The sequence below is a fragment of the Colobus angolensis genome, unplaced genomic scaffold (assembly GCF_000951035.1).
Source record: "Colobus angolensis palliatus isolate OR3802 unplaced genomic scaffold, Cang.pa_1.0 Scaffold42, whole genome shotgun sequence".
NCBI lineage: Eukaryota > Metazoa > Chordata > Mammalia > Primates > Cercopithecidae > Colobus > Colobus angolensis.
The window spans coordinates 779,121-787,548 of NW_012117599.1; the positions used below are offsets into that span (position 1 = coordinate 779,121).

The 8,428-nt window shown below is 48.4% G+C and overlaps 1 long non-coding RNA gene across 1 annotated transcript in view; it reads left to right on the forward strand.

Moving 5' to 3' along the window:
* The first annotated feature begins 2 nt into the window (after positions 1 to 2).
* The window catches only part of LOC105522107, a 34,228-nt gene continuing 25,802 nt past the window's right edge, over positions 3 to 8,428 (forward strand). Inside the window, exon 1 of the long non-coding RNA XR_001003388.1 lies at positions 3 to 242. This is a non-coding gene — a long non-coding RNA (uncharacterized LOC105522107). The remainder of the gene's footprint in view (positions 243 to 8,428) is intronic.

Below are 8,428 nucleotides of genomic sequence, written 5' to 3' on the forward strand. Positions count from 1 at the left end.
AGGCCGGGATGCAGGGCGCGCGACAGAGAGGAGACGGACAGCTCAGGCCCGGCGGCAGGAAGGCTCCCGCGCGTTCCGCTACTGCCACACGCGCCGCCCGCACGCACCCTACACTGTCTGCGCCGCCTGGGCCTTGATTGGGCGCGACCTGGACTCCTGGGTGCTTATTGGCGTCGCCAAGTGCTCGTCACTGCCACCTCCCGCCTTTGCATGCAACGGCGCGGAGTCCGCCTGCTAGCAAGGTAGGTGGCCCGGCAGCGGGAGCCGTCAAGGGCGCCTTGGAGAGTGACCCTCGGACCCCGCCGCCATCTTCCGGTCGTCCCAGTCCCGTCCCGCAGAGAAACGTGGCCGGGTTCCTGTTAGAATCCTGCCAGGTGTTCACTTGTTTGAAGAGGCGGGGGCGCCCGCCCCGTTCTCTTATTAGAGCGCGGGTGGGGCGGGGCTCCGCATGTCTCTGCGGGGGCTGGGGGCTCCAGTGGTTACCGCCATTGCAGAATTACAGCTTGGTGAAAGAGGTCTGACCTAACCAACTCCATCTTGCTTCTATCCCTGTTCATTCCCGAGCTTCTGTGAACTAATTTTGAGAGGAACTTAGTTTATAGTTTAAAACAAAGAGGATAGCAGTCCTTTCCCAAAACAAATCTCCTTCTTGTCTGGAAACTAGACTGCCTTTGTAGGACGAATAAGTGAGCCAGAAGACTAGAAATTACGGTTTAGGAGACATGCAGCTGGAGGCCACAAGATTATGATCCTTCTTAAACTGCTCTTAACATCAGTGCTTGAGGTATTTTGCTGACCCCGCGCACTTGATGGATCCTGACACCACCCAGGTGGATCAAGTGACTTACCTGACCTTGTGGCCCCCACCCAGGGACCAACTCAGTGCAAGAAAACAGCTTCAATTCCTTATGATTTCATCTCCGACCCAAGCAGTCAACACTCTGGACTTACTGGCCTTCCCCCACCCACCAAATTATCCTTAAAAACTCTGATCCCCGAATGCTCAGGGAGGCTGATTTGATTTCATGTTGAAACTCCAGTCTCATAGTGGGCTCTGCGTGAATTACTCTTTATTACAGTTCCCCGGTCTTGATAAATCAGCTCTGTCTAGGCAGTGGGCAAAATGAATCCATTGTATGGTCACAAAGTTGGGGGTTCGTCTGGGATAGCCCTTGTGGCTACCTGTCCGTGATTCGATAGCTCCCCCTCTGGTGACAGATCCAGAGGCCAGCCTAAGCGACCACATAGTTCTCTTGGACTAGGGGCTGACTCTGGCACTGTCTCTGCCAGTGGGGCGCTGCTAGCCCAGTGTGCATGAACTTAATTGCAATGGAGAAATAGTCTTGGGGAGACATCCCATAACTGTAGCCCTATCACAGGGTGTCTGTAGCCAGGTCATGGAGTGTCTGTAGTTATAGCCCCATCATGGGGTCTCAGGTTGGTGAGTATCCTAGATGCTGCTAATGCCTCCTTCCTTCTCCAGACTGATTCTGTAGCCGCATGGTGGGGTGTCTGTCTCAGTTTGGCTCCGGGGGCATCTCAGTTGGCTCTCCCTAACGAAGTAGGAAGAGGAGACATGCAGCTGGAGGCCACAAGATTATGATCTTGGTTCGGGAGACTTCTCAGTCAGGAAGATTTCAGGGAGATTCGTCAGATGGAGAATAGGAGGATAGTTTAGAAGGGATACTCTTGGAGTTCTTGGTTAGGGATCTTAATTTGGAAGGCCTTGTCTGACTCATCTTTCTGTGTGTGTTTGTATATATGGAGGGGATCTCTGAAGGAATTGCTGATGGAAGTCCGGCAGGCCTAACTTGGAGAACACACCTTGTTTAGCTGGTCACATTCAGTGAGACCTGAAAGAAGTTTCACAGGCCTGATTCAAGGTGACTGCTCAGAGACCACCCATTGAATTCACGATCCGAGGTCACCCCTCTGCACTGTGAGTAGATCAAAGATGGCAGGGACCAACAGGAAAAATTTGAGCCTTGCCAAGTCAATGTTGGGTGCTGAACGAGGTGACTCGTGTTTGTTTTGTTATGTGTATTTTGCTTCTATTGGGATGGAAAATGTGAATTCGGCTCCCCATGCAGCCTATTGGGCAGCATCTTGCAAAATTGAGAATCTTTTGCGTATGGTTCCACAAAACAGAAAAGAGTGATCTTCTTTTATAAAGTGGCTTGACCCCCACAGCTGTGGCACAGCGAGCAGGATCATCTCTTCTGGAAGCTGCAGAGAAAGGGAACCTGGAAACCTAGTATGCTGACGGATAAGAAATTCTTACCACCCAAGTTTCTGCTGTGTGTGTGTGTGTGTGTGTGTGTGTGTGTGTGTAAATGGTAAATGTCACTGTTTGTCTTCTCTGCTAGGGTTTAATAGAAAAAAGGTATTTGTGAGACTGTTTTTAGGCTGTAGCAAATTTGGTGCACTTTGTGCTAGGAATTTATCTTTCTGTAATGGAGAGAAGGGTACCACAGGATAGAACGTGGGTTTAGGACTTCTATAAGCCCACTTTTCAAGCCAGCCCTGCAGGCTGGTCAGTTCCAAACTTCGCTGCAGGTCCCTGAAACCAATACCAGATGAAATTTCTCTGTCTCGTTTGGTGTCCTTAAGAGCTTAACCTCGTGACCATGTGGGGAGACATTCTCTTGGTCTCCACCATTCAGAGGACAGGAAATTTAGCATTCATGTCATAGCCTTAAAAATTAACTTGAGCAGTTAAAAGCCTTCGCAAGTTTGAAACTGGCTACTGTAGACTGCTGGTAAAAGCAGCAGAAACTGCTCGGTGCCGTGTAGCTCAGTTAACTAAGGCTTTATCTTTTGACGTTATTGACTGGTGTTCAATTATGATGCCTTTCTGATTTGTTACTTGGGTAACTTTGCCATTTATTGAGATTTCACCCCCCACGGCTGGTTTCTGATTTCCTGTCTTGAATTTTCCTTTCTCTGAACTACGCTTGGAGAGATTCTAAATCTTGTAAAACAAAAAACTGCTTGCCCTCTCTTTGAAGGATGTTATGCATCCATGGTTAAATTATAACTTTAGTTCTTTTTTCTGAAACAGAGTCTTGCTCTGTCGCCAGGCGGGAGTGCAGTGGCACAATGTTGTGTCCGGAATTGGTGGGTTCTTGGTCTCACTGACTTAAAGAATGAAGCCACGGACGCTCGTGGTGAGTGTTATAGTTCTTAAAGATGGTGTGTCCAGAGTTTGTTCCTTCAGATGTTCAGATGTGTCTGGAGCTTCTTCTTTCTGGTGGGTTCATGGTCTCGCTGTCAGGAGTGAAGCTGCAGACCTCTGTGGTGAGTGTTACAGCTCTTAAAGGTAGCGTGTCTGGAGTTGTTCGTTCTTTCCAGTGGGTTCGTGGTCTTGCTGGCTTCAGGAGTAAGGCTGCAGACCTTCTCGGTGAGTGTTACAGCTCATAAAGTCAGTCTGGATCCAAAGAGTGAGCAGCAGCAAGATTTATTGCAAAGAGGGAAAGAATAAAGCTTCCACAGTGCGGAATGGCACCCAAGCGGGTTGCTGCTGGCTGGTTCTGGCAGCCTGCTTTTATTCCCTTATCTGGCCCCACCCACATCCTGCTGATTGGTCCATTTTACAGAGAGCTGATTGGTCTATTTTACAGAGAGTTGATTGGTTGGTTTTGACAGAGTGCTGATTGGTGCGTTTACAATCCTTGAGCTAAACACAGAGTCACAAGAGTGCTAGTTAGCTAGATACAGAGTTAGCTAGCTACAGAGTGCCAATTGGTGTATTTACAAACCTTGAGCTAGATACAGAGTACTGATTGGTGTATTTACAAACCCTGAGCTAGACACAGAGTGCTGATTGGTGCGTTTACAATCCTTGAGCTAGACACAGAGTCACAGAGTGCTAGTCCTCCAAGTCTCCACTAGGTTAGCTAGATATGGAGTACAAATTGGTGTATTTACAAACCCTGAGCTGGACACAGAGTGCTGATTCGTGCACATACAATCCTCCGGCTAGATATAGAAGTTCTCCAAGTCCCCATTCAGTTCAGGAGACCAGCTGGCTTCACCCAGTGGATCCTGCACCAGGGCTATAGGCCGAGCTGCCTGCCAGTCCTGAGCCGTGCCTGCACTCCTCAGTCCTTGGGCTGTAGATGAGACCAGGCGCCAGGGAGCAGGGGGCGGCGCCCGCAGGGGAGGCTCAGGCCGCGCTGGAGCCCACTGCAGTGGGGGAGCTCAGACATGGCGGACTGCAGGTACAGAGCCCTGCCCCGCGGGGAGGCAGCTAGGGCCCAGCGAGAATTTGAGTGCAGCACTGGCAGGCAGGCACTGCTAGGGTACCCGGCGCAACCTCCACAGCTGCTGGCCCAGGTGCTAAGCCCCTCACTGCCCTGGGCTGGTGGCACCGGCTGGCAGCTCCGTGTGGGGGGCCTGCTGAGCCTGCGCCCGCTGGAACTCACACTGGCCCACCAGCGCAGCCCAGTTCCTGCCCACGCCTCTCCCTCCACACCTCCCCGCAAGCAGATGGAGGCAGCTCCGGCCTCAGCCAGCCCAGAGAGGGGCTTCCACAGTTCCGTGGCAGGCTGAAGGGCTCCTCAAGCGCCGCCAGAGTGGACGCTGAGGCCGAGGAGGTGCTGAGAGTGAGGGCTGCTAGCACATTGTCACCTCTCAATATGAGCCCACTGCAACCTCTGCCTCCCAAATTCAAGCAGTTCTCCTGCCTCAGCCTCCCAAGTAGCTGGGACTACAGGCATGTGCCACCACACTCAGCTAATTTTTATATTTTTAGTTGAGACGGGGTTTCACCAGGTTGGCCAGGATGGTCTGGATCTGACCTCGTGATCTGCCTGCCTTGGCCTCCCAAAATGCTGGGATTACAGGTGTGACCCACCATGCCCAGCCTTAAATAATTTTTTCTTATAAAAAAGAGCTCTGTAGTTAAAATCAGCTTAATTTATATCTATCTATCTATCTATCTATCTATCTATCTATCTATCTATCTATCTATCTATCTATCTATCTATGTAGATATCACCCCAAGCTATACACATATTTAAAAGGTCTTTATGTTTTTTCTCTTCTTGGATCTTACTTTTCTGAAGAAAAAGGGTTTTCTTCTTCTCTGTCAACTCAGTTGTTTTTCTCCGTTTTATGTTCTTGCCACTCTTGATGTCAGCATGAGAGAACCTAAGATAAATTCTAACAGCCTGGGAATCCTGGGAAAAAGCAGGGAGGCACCACAAACCCCATTCTGAGAAAAACCTGTTTTTTTCATGGAACGCCAGAATTGAAAAAAAAAAAAAAGATTCCTCTCAAAATCTAAGACTCTGTTCTGTTGTGCGTTGTGTTATCTGATGGCTTTTACTTTTGATGGTATCAAAAATTACTTTGCATTATGGGAGAGCTTTTAGCCTTGCTGTGTAATAACTAGGTAGGAAATATACTTTTAAGGAATGGCCAATGGCAGTTATGGAGGAATACTGGCTCTCTGAATGCTTGGCTCAGAGAAGCATGCTCTTGGCCGCCTGGGAGATACGGAAGCATCCCCACCCCACCCTGCACTGAGAGATGAGACCCCCCATAGAGGACGGGCTGATTACCAAATGGGCTGATCGGCTTTGGGTTGCCTTGCAGTGAAATGCCTGGTAGGAGCACTGCATGATCTTCTCCCACAGTATTTCCCTCCTTTTGGGGGATCCAGGAACCAGAATAAAATGGTACCCTTAATTTTGGGGATTTGTGTGCCTTCCAGCCGTGCCTGCTTATTAGGCCCTAGAAAGTGCAAGCGTTCCTGGCCCTGTTCCTCCAAGGGCTCCATCCTAAAGCCAGTAATCCAATTAAAAAACTCGCAAATGAAAAATCTTAATGACTGGATCTTCTGTCTGTCTGTGTACTGATATGTGTTGTGTGTGTAATATGTATGTATAAAAGAGCTCTGATCATTTGGCTTAGAAAAATCGGGGCTTAAATCATATTTTATCAGAAAAATAGAAACTTTAATGCCTTTTGTTCACAAGACTTTAGTAATCTTTTGGAAACAAAGATTTAAAATTATTGGTAAAAGAAAAATGTCTTAAATTTAGGCCGGGTGCAGTGGCTCACGCCTGTAATCCCAGCACTTTGGGAGGCCCAGGCGGGTGGATCACGAGGTCAGAAGATCGAGACCATCCTGGCTAACACAGGGAAACCCCATCTCTACTAAAAATACAAAAAATTAGCTGGGCTTGATGGCGGGCGCCTGTGGTCCCAGCTGCTCCCAAGGCTGAGACAGGAGAATGACGTGAACCCAGGAAGCGGAGGTTGCGTGAGCCGAGAATACATTTCAGGGGCGTTTTTGCCTTGGAGGGAATGTTTCCCATCTGAAAAAAGAACATAGGGATGCCAGCACCCCTAGTCATTTTCCAGTGAGCATTGGTCCTGGAGCGTCCTCTAGGGTCCTAATGCTTATCCTTTCCAGGGTGGTAACCACCCATGGACCTCTGCTTATCGGATTAGTTACACTCACCCATGTAGCAGTCCCGCGCCTGTTTTCCTGCCTTTCTTTACCACAAAGAGAGGGGTCCGGGCTGCTGGATTCTAGTGGTCCTTTACCAGCGTGCCCAACGTTGCCTTTGTGCTCAGAGGCGAGTTCTAGAGCTGGGCTGGGTTCCTGAGTATTTCATAACAACCCAGCCGCCCCTATCAAGATGCACTCCCATAAACAACAGTTCTTATGCAAATTCATTTCAGAGAGGGTGTAGGTAACATTTCGAGTAAGGACTGAGATAGAGTTTTTTGGTTCTGTAAGTACTTTAAGGCTTGACTGAGTACAAACAGCTTGCAACTTTGAGCAGACCAATTATTAGGCAGTTTTCCTAACTCTGCTTCCACGAGTCTCGCTATCAATTACTGAATACCCATTGTGGTTTTTTTCTCAGTCACCTGGGAGGAGCTGTCTAAAGTCCTGTCCTGAAGGGAGTTCCTTCTAGGTCTGGTTGCACCTTCGTATGGTAATTAAGATTTAAATCCCCTATTAGGAAATCTGCTGGGTTAAGGGAATTTTCAGTAGTTAATATTAAATCACCTTTTTCTATTAAAGAATAGCCCCATACTTTAAGATTTTTGAATTAGTAAGCTCCCTTTTTGCTTTTTTGACTTAGAATAATTCTGAACTGGTGAGGTGTGCTCACAGCGAGGTTTCCTTTAAAAGTCACTTTTCTGCTTTCTTCTGTTAGCAAAGCAGTTACCACTACAGAGTGAATGCATTTGGGCCATCCGTGGGTCCCTGGGTTAAGGATTTTTGATAGGAAGGCTACTGGTTGTCAGCGGTCGCAGTGTTTTCAGGCTATGCCTTTGTTTACACTGACAACAAGGTAGTAATGGAGTGTTATAGGGTCACGGAGAAGACCTTCAATTAACAATTATAGGTTTTAAATTTACCCTGACTTTAAAGGAATAGGGCACACTTTTTTCTTTACTGCTTCTCTCTTTTTCTCTCTCTCCCTCTCTTCTCTCTCTCTGTCTCTTTCTCTCTGTCTCTTCTCTCCTTGACTTACTCAATTTGCTTTCATTCTGATCTATTATGTTGTCGTAGACCCAGTTTCAGTTGTTAAAATACTGGGTCATCAGTTCTAAGGCCCTGGCCAAGGAGCCAAGGCTTGGAGATTGTATTGCAGAGGTGTAAGCTGGGTAGAAACCAGGGGAGGAGAGCATCTTACGCAATGGGAGAGCAATCCTCCTAGCCATTTACAAACTTGGGGCCCTGGCAAGGGTAGTAGGGAATGGGTCCCGCATAACTGCCTGTGTCAGAGCTGTATGCCTAAATTGGGAGGGACGCCAGGGACAAGACTCCCTGGGTTCATGGCCTAGATGCCTAAGGACACAGCGTAGAGCTTCCTTAGATCCCTTTGGAGATACAACTTGCTCTAATACTTGGGAGAGGAAAGGAAAGTCTGAACCATTAGTCCCTAGGAGGCAGGGATCCGAGGAAGTAGATTCAGAGGTAAGGAGAATTTTGGGGCTCCACTTTTAACAAAGTCGTGGTTGGGACCCAGGAGATATGGGTCAGAAGGAAAGGGTAGGGGTGCACAAATGGGCGACTGTTGAGTAGGGACTTCTGGCTGTGCTATGAACTCAACCAGCTAATGCCGGGAGTTTGGGACAACAGCTTTCTGCCTCTAGTAGGCCCTCAGCTTCCCCGGGAAAATTGAAAGTGGAAGCTGGTTCCAGGCAGACCAATGCTCCCAACCCAGAAGAGTTGGGGGTTGTTAGGAAGCCCTTTCCCAGGCAGCCTCACACCTGAGTCTTTAGTCCGGTGGCCACGCTAATCGTTTTTAACCGGCCGACAGGTGCCTGGTATTTTCCTCCAATTCTAAGGAAGGATAGAACAGAATTGCCAGCAAAAGTGGTCCAATATTACTCACTGCTTTGGAGATCCCTTTGTGGTCACCAAAATATTACCAGGTGGGGGTCCTTTTTTTTTTTT